We start from the raw sequence: 11,232 nt of genomic DNA on the forward strand, positions 1-11,232 counted from the left end.
CTCTTTATAAGGGGAATTGTAACTCCTCTCCCCTTTAAGAGGGGGGGCTTCCATACAAATTTCCTCATAACTCGAGAACTAATCAAGCAAATGGCACCAACTTTGGCATGTGAAGGTTTTCGAGGGCAAGAAAATTTTCTACGGTGAATTAGGACCCCTCCCCACTCTAAGAGGGGGGGCTCCTGTAGAAATGAAATACAAATTTCCTCCTAACTCGAGAACTAATCAAGCAAATAGAACAACATTTGGCATGTGGGTGTTTTTTTGGTGACAAGAATTTATTCTATGGTGAATTGAGACCCCTCCCCTCTTTATAAGAGGAATTATAACTCCTCTCCCCTTTAAGAGGGGGGACTTCCATACAAATTTCCTCATAACTCGAGAACTAATCAAGCAAATGCAACCAAATTTGGCATGTGAAGGTTTTCGAGAGCAAGAAAATTTTCTATGGTGAATTAGGACCCCTCCCCACTTTAAGAGGAGGGGCTCCTGTACAAATGAAATACAAATTTCCTCATAACTCGAGAACTAATCAAGCGAATTGAACCAAATTTGGCATGTGTGTGTTTTTGGAGACAATTTTTTTTTCAATGATGAATTGGGACCCCTCCCCACTTTAGGAGGGGGGGTCCTATACAAACGAAATACAAATTTCTTCATAACTCGAGAACTAATCCAGCAAATGGAACCAAATTTGGCGTGTAGGTGTTTTTGGAGGCAAGAATTTTTTCTGTGATGAATTAGGACCTCTTCCCACATTAGGAGGGGGGGCTCCTGTACAAATGAAATACAAATTTCCCCATAACTCGAGAACTAATCAAGCAAATAGGACCAAATTCGGCATGTGGAGGTTTTTGGAGGCAAAAATATTTTCTACGGTGAATTAGGATCCTTCCACACTTCAAGAGGGGGGGCTTCTACACAAATGAAATACAAATTTCCTCATAATTCGAGAACTAATCAAGCAAATGGATATTTGGCATGTGGGTGTTTTTGGAGGCAACCATTTTTCCCATGATGAATTAGGACTTCTTACCTTTTTAGGAGGGGGGGGGGGCTCCCATTCAAACGAAATACAAATTTGCTCATAACTTTAGAACTAATCAAGCAAATGGAACCAAATTTGGCAAGTGAGAGTTTTAGATGGCAGAATTTTTTTTCTGTGGTGTATTACGACCCCTTTCCCTTTTAAGAGGGTGGGCTCCCATACAAATGAAATACAAATTTCCTTATAATTTGAGTACTAATCAAGCAAATGGAACCAAATTTAGCATGTAGGAGATTTTTGAGTCTTGAATTTATTTTATGATAGTTAGAGACCTCTCACCCCTGTGGTAGGGGGATATGGACTCTCATACAAATAAAACAGAAATTTTTGCGAAACTCAAAAACTAATCCAACTCGAGAAATTCGAGACTCTTCCATAAAACATTAATCAATAACAAGACCACAAAAACTATCTATAGTAACACTAGATCATTCAGGACGAGCCGGTCGCGAGTGTTGCCGGTGACCCGCCGTCGGAAGCGCCGCCCACTGGGGGGCTTGCAAAACTCGAGAAGTGACAAAGATCATCCGAGATTCATGATTTATGTACAACACAGGTTAATTTGTGGCAATACGAAGTTTGTCGGGTCAGCTAGTCTATAAATAAACCTAAAATAGATCAATAAGTAGGTGATATATAATAGGAATGAACTTTTGGGTTAAGGCTTGGTGCTACTCTTTGAAAAACAACAAAATTGTTCGATCCCACTACCCTACTTTGTTTGATGCTTCCAGCCTTCTCCACTTGCAAGTATGTAAAACCAGAGTATGGAAAACTGTTTTTGTTTAGAACTCCACCTTCCTACCGGGCGGCCTGCCAGTATTGCTTCGCAGCGGAAATATTGTCCGAGTTTAACCGGGTTTAACTTTCAACTTGCTACATCTGGACGGAGAGCATCATATGTTGGTAAAACTAGTGATGCATGATGCAGCAAGCAAAATAATTCCGTAAGGTAATTATTTATTAACAAATTAAAACTTAGTGAATATAGGTGGGGGTTATAGCTGCAAAGGTGGCTGTTTTTGTTCGAAAGCTTAGCTTTGTCCGTACAGTTTTTGGATGCAACGCATTATGTGCCTAACAGGTTATACTTTTATTCAAATTCAAATTTGAAAATTATACAAATATACGTTACATGCCTTTAAAAAAGTTTACTGTGATTGAGTGATTACACCTGGCGGGGATTCCACCTATACATCGCCTATCGTAGCCACCCTGATGTGTACAGAAAAAAATGACTACACTATCAGTTAATTTGCAGCAGCTATGGCGAAAACAATCAAACAACTACGCTCACTGCTTTGTTCGTACTGCCAGCTCCACCCTGTAATCGTTGTTACAAAATTGTTTTTAGATTTTTTAATTGTGCTTTTCTGTTAACAACTATTGTGTTTCATAGTTAGTAATAGTTAATTAGTGAGTGGAGATAGAAGAAGTCAAACTGAAGACAAAGGAGTGCGTAACTGAAAGAGTTATTCAGGTAACTAATTCCGTTACCCATGCCATATGCGGCTTATTAATTTTACGATGTCCTGTTAGAACCTTTTGGTATTTTATTGGTTTTGTTAATCCGTCGTCGATCCCTCACTCCACACGAATCGGCCTAGGTGATGAATTCCGCCTACGCCTAACCGTAAAAGAGACAGGGTTAAACCTTCGACCCCGTTAAACCCTCGCCCTTCTCGGTGAAGCCAACACGGTCTCATCCGTGGCCCGCCGATATCGCCAAAGAAGGAAGACGCCGAATCCGTTTACCGCCACGCCACCCACTCCGCTCCGCCATTGCGTTTTGTTGGGACGCCAGTAAACTGCAGTAACTTGTCGAACCGAAGCCTGCAGCAGCCATCTAGTATCTAATTTGCAGCCGAGAAATCCATCATCGAACCCGTTTAGTGTCCGATACGTATCGCAAAGTGAAACCCAACTCAATTGCCAAAAATAAACTACACACACACACACACACACACACACACACACACACACACACACACACACACACACACACACACACACACACACACACACACACACACACACACACACACACACACACACACACACACACACACACACACACACACACACACACACACACACACACACACACACACACACACACACACACACACACACACACACACACACACACACACACACACACACACACACACACACACACACACACACACACACACACACACACACACACACATACATATCCAATTTTTCCTAAAAACAAAAACCGAAAGATCCAAGGAATCCAATAGTGGTTGCACATTCTGGCCTGGCATTCTGGTTGTCTCCATTCAACTCGATCTTGAACCACTCGTCGCAAATTTACCAATCGTCTCAAAAGTCGCAAATCACTTTCAACCTGGTCGAGCCATCTAGCACGTTGAGCCCTCTTGTTCCTGGTACCAGAGGGATTGTTTAAGAGAACTGTTTTCGTCTCACTGTCGTCCAGCATTCTTACAACGTGCCTGGCCTATCGTAGCATATTGGCTTTTGCCAGACGAACAATGGGAATCTCTCCAAGCAGTACCTGTAGCTCGTGATTCATAGGTTTCCTCTACTACTCCGCTTGTAGTAAGTTTGTACTCCGTCAAATATCGTCCGCAGTGCCTTCCGCTCAAATGCGGCAAGGAAGCTAGGAAGCGTATGTCCTCCATGAGCAGCGTCACGGCTTCAGAAGAATTACTGGTCCAACAAGGGTTTAGTACATCGTCAGCTTCGTACGGTGGTGTATGCTTCTTGATCGCAGCGTTTTGCGAAGGGCAAAGTAGGCCTGATTTCTCGCTAAAATGCGCCGCTGAATCTTCTTACTAGTGTTGTTGTCCACGGTCACCAGCGATCCCAAATACACGGGCTTATCTACCACTTCTAGTTCGTCGCCGTCAACGGTTACCGTTCGTAGGAGGCCCGCGGACGTTTGTTTCCTTTGAGCCTCCTTCTTCCATGTATTTGGTATCCGATGCATTTATTTTTAGCTCAATCCTCCTTGATTCCGTTTACAGTCTGGCGTAGATTGCCTCCGTCATCGTAAAGTTCTTGGTTATGACATTAAAGTCATCTGGCAAGCCTTAAAGTTGGCCATCCTTGTTGTCGGATCACCTCTTCAAGAGTAATGTTGCACAGCGTAAACGTTAAGTCGTCCCCTTGTCGTAACTGTTCGTGCATTATCTGCCATAGCTGATCTCGATCGACTGTATCGTATGCTGCTTTGAAATCAACAAAGATGTAATGTGATATGATGATTCCTGCAAGACCTCTCGCAAGCACCCGTGAAGGCCCCCTGGTAATTTCCTACGAAACCTAGAGCTATAGGTGACAGTCCAGTTAGCTCCGGGGTACGATGCTGGCCTAGCAAGAAAGTCGTCGTATGTTTGAATCTCGAACGGCGCCGCCACTACAGAGTTGATAGGATCTTTTCACTAGCTCCGTAATTTTCCTGTACTCTAATAAACGGCTGTGAAGTCTGTCGATAAAGAAGGGTCAAGTTATGAAGGACGCCCATGGCTTTACTTTGCTACGTTGTAAGCGGTGTTTACCAGCGTTATGCCACGATACTTGCAGCACTCGAGCCGATCACCCATTTTTGCTGTTGGGACAATCCACTCCTTCCATTCATTCCTCCGGCAGCTTTTCCTCCTCCAAAATCTTAGAAATAACCCAATGTAGATCATCGTTACCATCGTTCTTCGGCCATGTTTATAAAGCTCTGCCGATAGGCGGTCCTTACCAGCGGCTTTGTTGGTATTCAGTCCCCCGATCTCTCGTTTGACTTCTTTTTTTTTTGACGTAGGACTACGTCTTACGGCAATTTTGTTTAGATTATAGTCATTTTAACCAGTTTTAGGTCATTCGTGACTTCTGCGTGGTTGGGATTTGAACCCAGGTCCTCGGCGTGAGAGGCGTGAATGCTAACCACTACGCCGGGACTGACCCACTGTTTCACTTCTTGGCGATCAGCTGCTAGGACATTATTCTCTTCCATTGGTACTGCTAGGTCCGTTAATCTAACTTTACCGTGAAAAATTAAAATTTGTATTAACAGAATGGCATTAACGTAAATATTGCCTTTTCTAATTCACTAATCATTAGAGTAACCTATTTTGTTTGCTTCTTTCTCCTAAAAAAATCTCCAAAGCACCTTTCATTTTTCGGCTATCTATTTATCTATTTATATAAAATTGAACTTCTGTCTGTCTGTATGTATGTACCTTATAAACTCGGAAACTACTGAACCAATCGGCGTGAAAATTGGTACGCAGAGGTTTTTGGGGCCAGCGAAGGTTCTCATGATGGTTACTGACTCCTCTCCCCTCTAAAAGGGTGAGGTCCCACACAAATGAAACACAAATTTCTGCATAACCTGAGAACTAATCAAACAAATGGAACCAAATTTGGCATGTGTGGGTTTTTGGAGGTAGGAGTTTTTCCTATAGTGGTTGGGGACTCCTCCCTCCTTTAGAAGGGGGCTTCTATACAAATGAAACACAAGATTCTGCATAACTCGAGAACTAATCAAACAAAGGATCAAATTTGGCATGTGGGGTTTTTGGAAGTAGGATTTTTTTCTATGGTGGTTCGAGACCCCTAACGCCTCTGGAAAGGGGGGCTCCCATGCAAATGAAATACGAATTTCTACATAATATGAGAACTAATCAAACAAAGGGAACCAAATTTGGCATGTGGCAGTTTTTGGAAGCAGGATTTTTTCTATGGTGGTTTGAGACAAACCTACAAATGCAAATGAAACCCAAATTTCTGCATGAATCGAGAACTATTCAAGCAAATACCATCAATACGTTATCCACGATTACTTTATATTTTGAAGCCAAAACATGTTTTTAAAAGATCGGTGTTTTCCACTGGCAAAAAATTGAATACTTATTAGTAACACAGGATAATTATAAGCACGCTGGTTCGAATTTAGAGCCGCGTCAACTCGAGGATTCTACTCCTTGAGCAAAAGTTTGAAACTGTTTTAAGCTCTTTTCTTTTTCTAATCATAATCGAATAAAAGCCGTTTGATAGTCTCTATTCCCAAGTGCCTACGGTAGGATGAAATTTTCTTCCACAGAACTGTTCGCAGCTGAATTATTTTACCGCGTCCGGTCGGTCTACCCTTTGGAGTGGATAATTTTGTTAAAAGTTATTCCTATGATTTCAAGTAATAAAACAATATTCGAATTCGAACTTTTCCCGCCGTGAGCCAAGCCAACCGACCAGATGATGATCGGGAAAGGCGCATGACGAAAGCCTAACAAAGTTACTCCCGGAAATTTTTCGTTGATTCCGGAGAAAAACGAATCATTCAGGGCTCGTTTCACCAACGGAACTCCGGTGGGTTGGCAGGTTGGCTAGGATAGGAGGCTGCTATGGCTGAATGGATGGATGGATGGTATGCGGATTGGCTGCTGCAACCTGCGATGGCGACGGCGACGACGGTGGCGAATATTTCTAATCTAATTTGAAACGCTCAACCGTACCCGATGTCATCACTTTTCTATCAATCGACAATTTCAATGTGCTGCAGACTGCCTGTCGGTTTGCCTGCTTGCCAGAGAGCAGAGAGCAAATAGGCTGCAGACTCGATATGCTGGATGGAGCTCGTCGTGACCGAAGGAATGTGGGCGTGATGGTATTAGGAATTGTGTTAATGGTTACCATACGAAATGACATCCGCGGTCGTGCCTAATTCGGGACGCTAGCCTTGCAATCGGAGGCGGATAAAATTTAAAATATGTTTCGGTTCTATGGTAAGTGGTAAGTGAATAACTACCCCAATATCATACTAGACTGTATTCTGCTGTATCGAAAGTGAAGTGTAATTGTGATTAGTTAGTATTCTAGTATATTTATAGTGACAGATATAAAAGTGATTTTATGATATTGGGGTATAACCGTTACTCAATTGATAAATAAAAAAAATTCTGAATGCCTAATCTTAAAATTTGTTTATCCATCTTTCTAAAGTTTTTTGAACATCGATTGACGAGTAAAGTGTTGTCTGAGGATTCATGGCCTTGTTTGATGCGGTTTTTGTATGGTAGATTGAAAAGGAACCAGAAAAATGAAAATACGTCTTCCTTTTTATTGAGAGATAGATATTTTACGACATCGAAGACATCTTTTATGGTGGTTCAGATAAATTCTCGGGATCAATTCCTAAATTTATTACTGATGTTAACATGAATTCAGTGGGTTTCACCACACCACCACAAATACCGTAAGTTGATGCCAACCTATTCAAAAAATATTGCTATGTTTCTTAGATAGAAGAGTTTCTACATAGGCTCCAGCCAGACATGAAGTGGCATACTTCTGCAAGTTTAAGTCAAGCTTGACTTATTGACGGGTTGATTAGTAGCCAGTGAGAATGTGAAGCATAATTGTTGATATATTCTCTGTCTCCGGTAGTAGCGTACCTAGATCTCATCCTGTCAAGTACGATGTTGATAGATAGACAGATGCTCTCCGTTTGATCTCGTGTTAACTATCGAGCAGCCCCTAGTACAGCATGAACTGTCCGGACAACTGATGCTGGCAGCTTGTTTTCAACTTGAACTTTTTCCCAGCACCCTAAGCATTGCTACTGTCGCCGTCCATTGATGCTGGTAAATGTAAATAATTGTAACAAAGGAACGAGCTGGTCGAGCTAATTTCGTCTTCTTGCTCCATCAGATGATTTATGATCCGTAAAGAAATTACTTTTCTGTTTACTTTTCCGATGCTTCCACAGCGGCGAAATGTAGGTCCAGTTGTGTTTGGCTTTCTTTTCAGTTGAAACGCGGGTGGAGCTTAAAATGGACGATAGGCGCCACGACGCGACGTTTTGCTGGACTCGTCTGTTTATGTTTTGGATCTACGGCCATTCCACTTGTCTGCCTGGGGTGCAGAAATGGCGTCAATTGGAGACTATTGTCATCGGCGAAACGATTTCTTTTTACAAAGACAATCAAAATGTTTGCCCTTGGATGGAACTTCGAAGCAAGTGACGCTTCCGCGATTGGTTGCTATTTCCGGAATGTTGTTATTACAAATGTCACAATTTTTATTAAAGACACGCATTTGTCTTTCCCTTAAATACGACTATTAATGTTAATATGGATGCAACAGTATATTAAAAATGAATAATCCTGTAAATATGAATTACATAAATTTTCCAGCCTAAGTGTTCAATGCTGAAAGTTGCCGTCGGATCGAGATACATGTTGAAACTTATTATAATCGATCATTTTTCAAACAACAGTAAGTCAGATGAATGACTGTTTTTAATGCATTCCACTGACAGAAATTCTAATTTTGAATATTCTATTCACGTCCAAGCATTCAACAGCGTCTGATATGTTCTATTGTCTTTTGAAAAATTATGGTGTGAATTAATGAATCAAATGTATTACACAACCATGATTACGGCATTAAGCTTATTACGTCTGAGTTGACTATTATATTATGCTTGCGAAAACATATTTAAACACAATACAATATTTCTCAACTAATTTCCCTGCACATCTACTGCTTGCCTCCTTGGGACTCCGTTCATTCCATCTGATTCCATTGTGTCGCGCAACTTATTCTGCTGTTTGCTGACTTTAATTGTGTGTAAAGACTGAAAGCAATTTTCAGCTTGAGAAGTTCGACATTAGCCGCGAGTTGTGTCTTCGTTAGTTGCTGTTGGGATTCGCGATTGTGCTTTCTCTATCGTTCTTGCACCACGACGGACGAGAGAGAGAAAGAGAGACAGTGGAAAGAAATTGGGATTAAACTTTCAGCTTACACTTCTTGTGTACTTCTTTGTAAATATTTTCCTTTCCGTTCGCCTTAATAATGCGCCACAAATTGGCACGATGATCAGAGCTCTCGACGTGGAGTGTCTTTAAGAATAAGCGAAAAATTTTTGTTTTTCGTTAGAGTTTATTTTGTCAGAAAACTGAGGACGTAATTATTTTGTAGTCCAATGATTAATTGATGTAAAAAATTACATGAATATAATGAACCGATTCGGAAGCTTTGATCTCTTTCATCAGTAAAAATTACACCCGTTTTCAAGCGCCAACAGTACAATCGTCGGAAATAACCATTCCTTCAATCCGGTAATCAGATTGCACATTCATGTCACTGTTCATTCTACCGTGCGCTGCTCGAAGTTCTTTTCGTTTTCAATTAAAACGGTGACTTGCAATCAGGGCACCGGAAAATTAATGAGGACTAAATGAACGAGCTGACGATGAGGATGCAATTTTCCGCGTCGCCCATTTATGCATCATAGAGCCTAGTGTTCTCCGTTGTACCTATGTATCATACACATAGTGGCGCGACGACGGTGAGTTGCGGAAGGCGAAGACGATCACATTGAGAAGAAGGTGCCAGGTTTGCTCGGGGAATCGTTACCATTGAGTGTTGTCTCCCTGCCCAGTGCCAGCTGCCAGCTGCCTCCTGCCGCTGCCTGATACTGTTTATGTGTGCGTGTCAGTGTTTCAGTTGGACCATAAATAACCCAGCACACAATGGTTAACTAATTGTATAGTGAAGAAAGGACGTAATGTGAGCAGGGCCGCTGAGCCGTGGTGAACTGGCGAGAAATGTATTTGGGGAGCTAATCATACTTTGAAGCATCTTTTGAAAAAAGTTTAAAAATTTAAAATAAAAAAATATATTAATAAAGAATGATAAATTTTTTAGAGTTTATATCAGGAATGGAATGGAAGAGTTGCGAAATATAGTAAAGATTTAAAATTTACAGTAAATCAAAAGTAGAGGTCCATTTGGTAACATTCTCTGGCTTTGCCTTTGGAAGATTTAGATTTTCTCTAGAAAAGTATGAAAAATGTCATTATAGTCGATGGCAATCGGCCAATCCCAAAATCTAGAAGGTCCTTGATGGCCAGACTAGGATCACTGATTATCATTGGCAATCTCCACTAGGTGAGTAAGAATGTAAAAGTTCACAAGCAGCAGTTTCATTTGCCTGTTTGAGGACTAAAACAGCAACACGCAGCTTATTTGAACGAACTCTTCAAATTTTGTCCAGAGATGCTTGGCCAGAGCCCGAGAAATTTGCATCCTTGCCTGACCATTACGGACTTTTTTTGCATTATGTTCTATTGAGTCTGATTTTTATTTGAGTCGGAAGCACACAATGGTTATGGTCAATCCTTCAGATAGAGTTGGACTCATGTGGTTGGTTCCTGCACTGTTGTTTAATTTTTTCTTAGCCCTTTTATCAATCGACAAGGACGGTATGGAGTGGAGATAGGTAAGGGAACATCGGGAACTTTTGGTGTGTCGGATCCAATTGACGTTCCATCGAATCAAATCACCTATAGTTTTCTACTATGAAATTAACGACCCGGTGTTGAAAAGGGTTGAGAATGTGAATGAGCTTGTTGTGATTCTCGATCCGAAACTGCCTTTCGATCGTACCGTACAACGATAATCTCAAAAGCGACTCGCCAGTTGGGATTTATTGCAAAAATATGACGAGATTTCGAAGACCCGCACTGCTTTAAATCCCTGAATTGCGCCTTAGTTCGTCCCCTTCTCGGAAATGCGTGCCTAATTTGGAATTGCATCAACTTTATTGGAACCTTTGAATTGAACGAGTGCAGCGGAGGTTCATAAGATTGGCCTTGCGTTCCAATCCAATACGTTGAATTCGGTGAACCTTTGCACAAGCGTTAGAGCTAAGCGAGCGTAGTTCATTAGGAGTGACATATCAGATGAATTGTGAAATAACGAAAATAAAGGAAAATAAAGGAACCATTTGGATATTTGAAACAAACAATCATGCTACACAAACCAGTACAAGGAAAACCCCAATCTTAAAAAAACTACTTAATTAAGCACTCGCTGGAATGTGCTTTATCGACACTTCACACCTAAACGCAGTTCACACTAAGTTTGGTTGTTAGCATCAGGCTAGTGTATCAGAAAAACTGGTCGGCAAAGTGACACACTATAAACATATCACATTGAATACGGTCTGCTATGGCCTAATAGCACTGAAATATAGGCCAGTCCAGTAGAGTCAACATTTATTCCGCCAAAACGGTATGGGAAAGCATATCACGTCGCAAGCAGAACTTAGCTGAAGCACTACTCCATCATTTCATAAGCGAGGCTAGATTTTGTTGAAGAAATTCCTCAGTTTTTACCATCCTTATTTTGAAGACCGAAAG

The sequence above is a fragment of the Sabethes cyaneus genome, chromosome 3, assembly GCF_943734655.1.
Source record: "Sabethes cyaneus chromosome 3, idSabCyanKW18_F2, whole genome shotgun sequence".
NCBI classification, from domain to species: Eukaryota; Metazoa; Arthropoda; class Insecta; order Diptera; family Culicidae; genus Sabethes; species Sabethes cyaneus.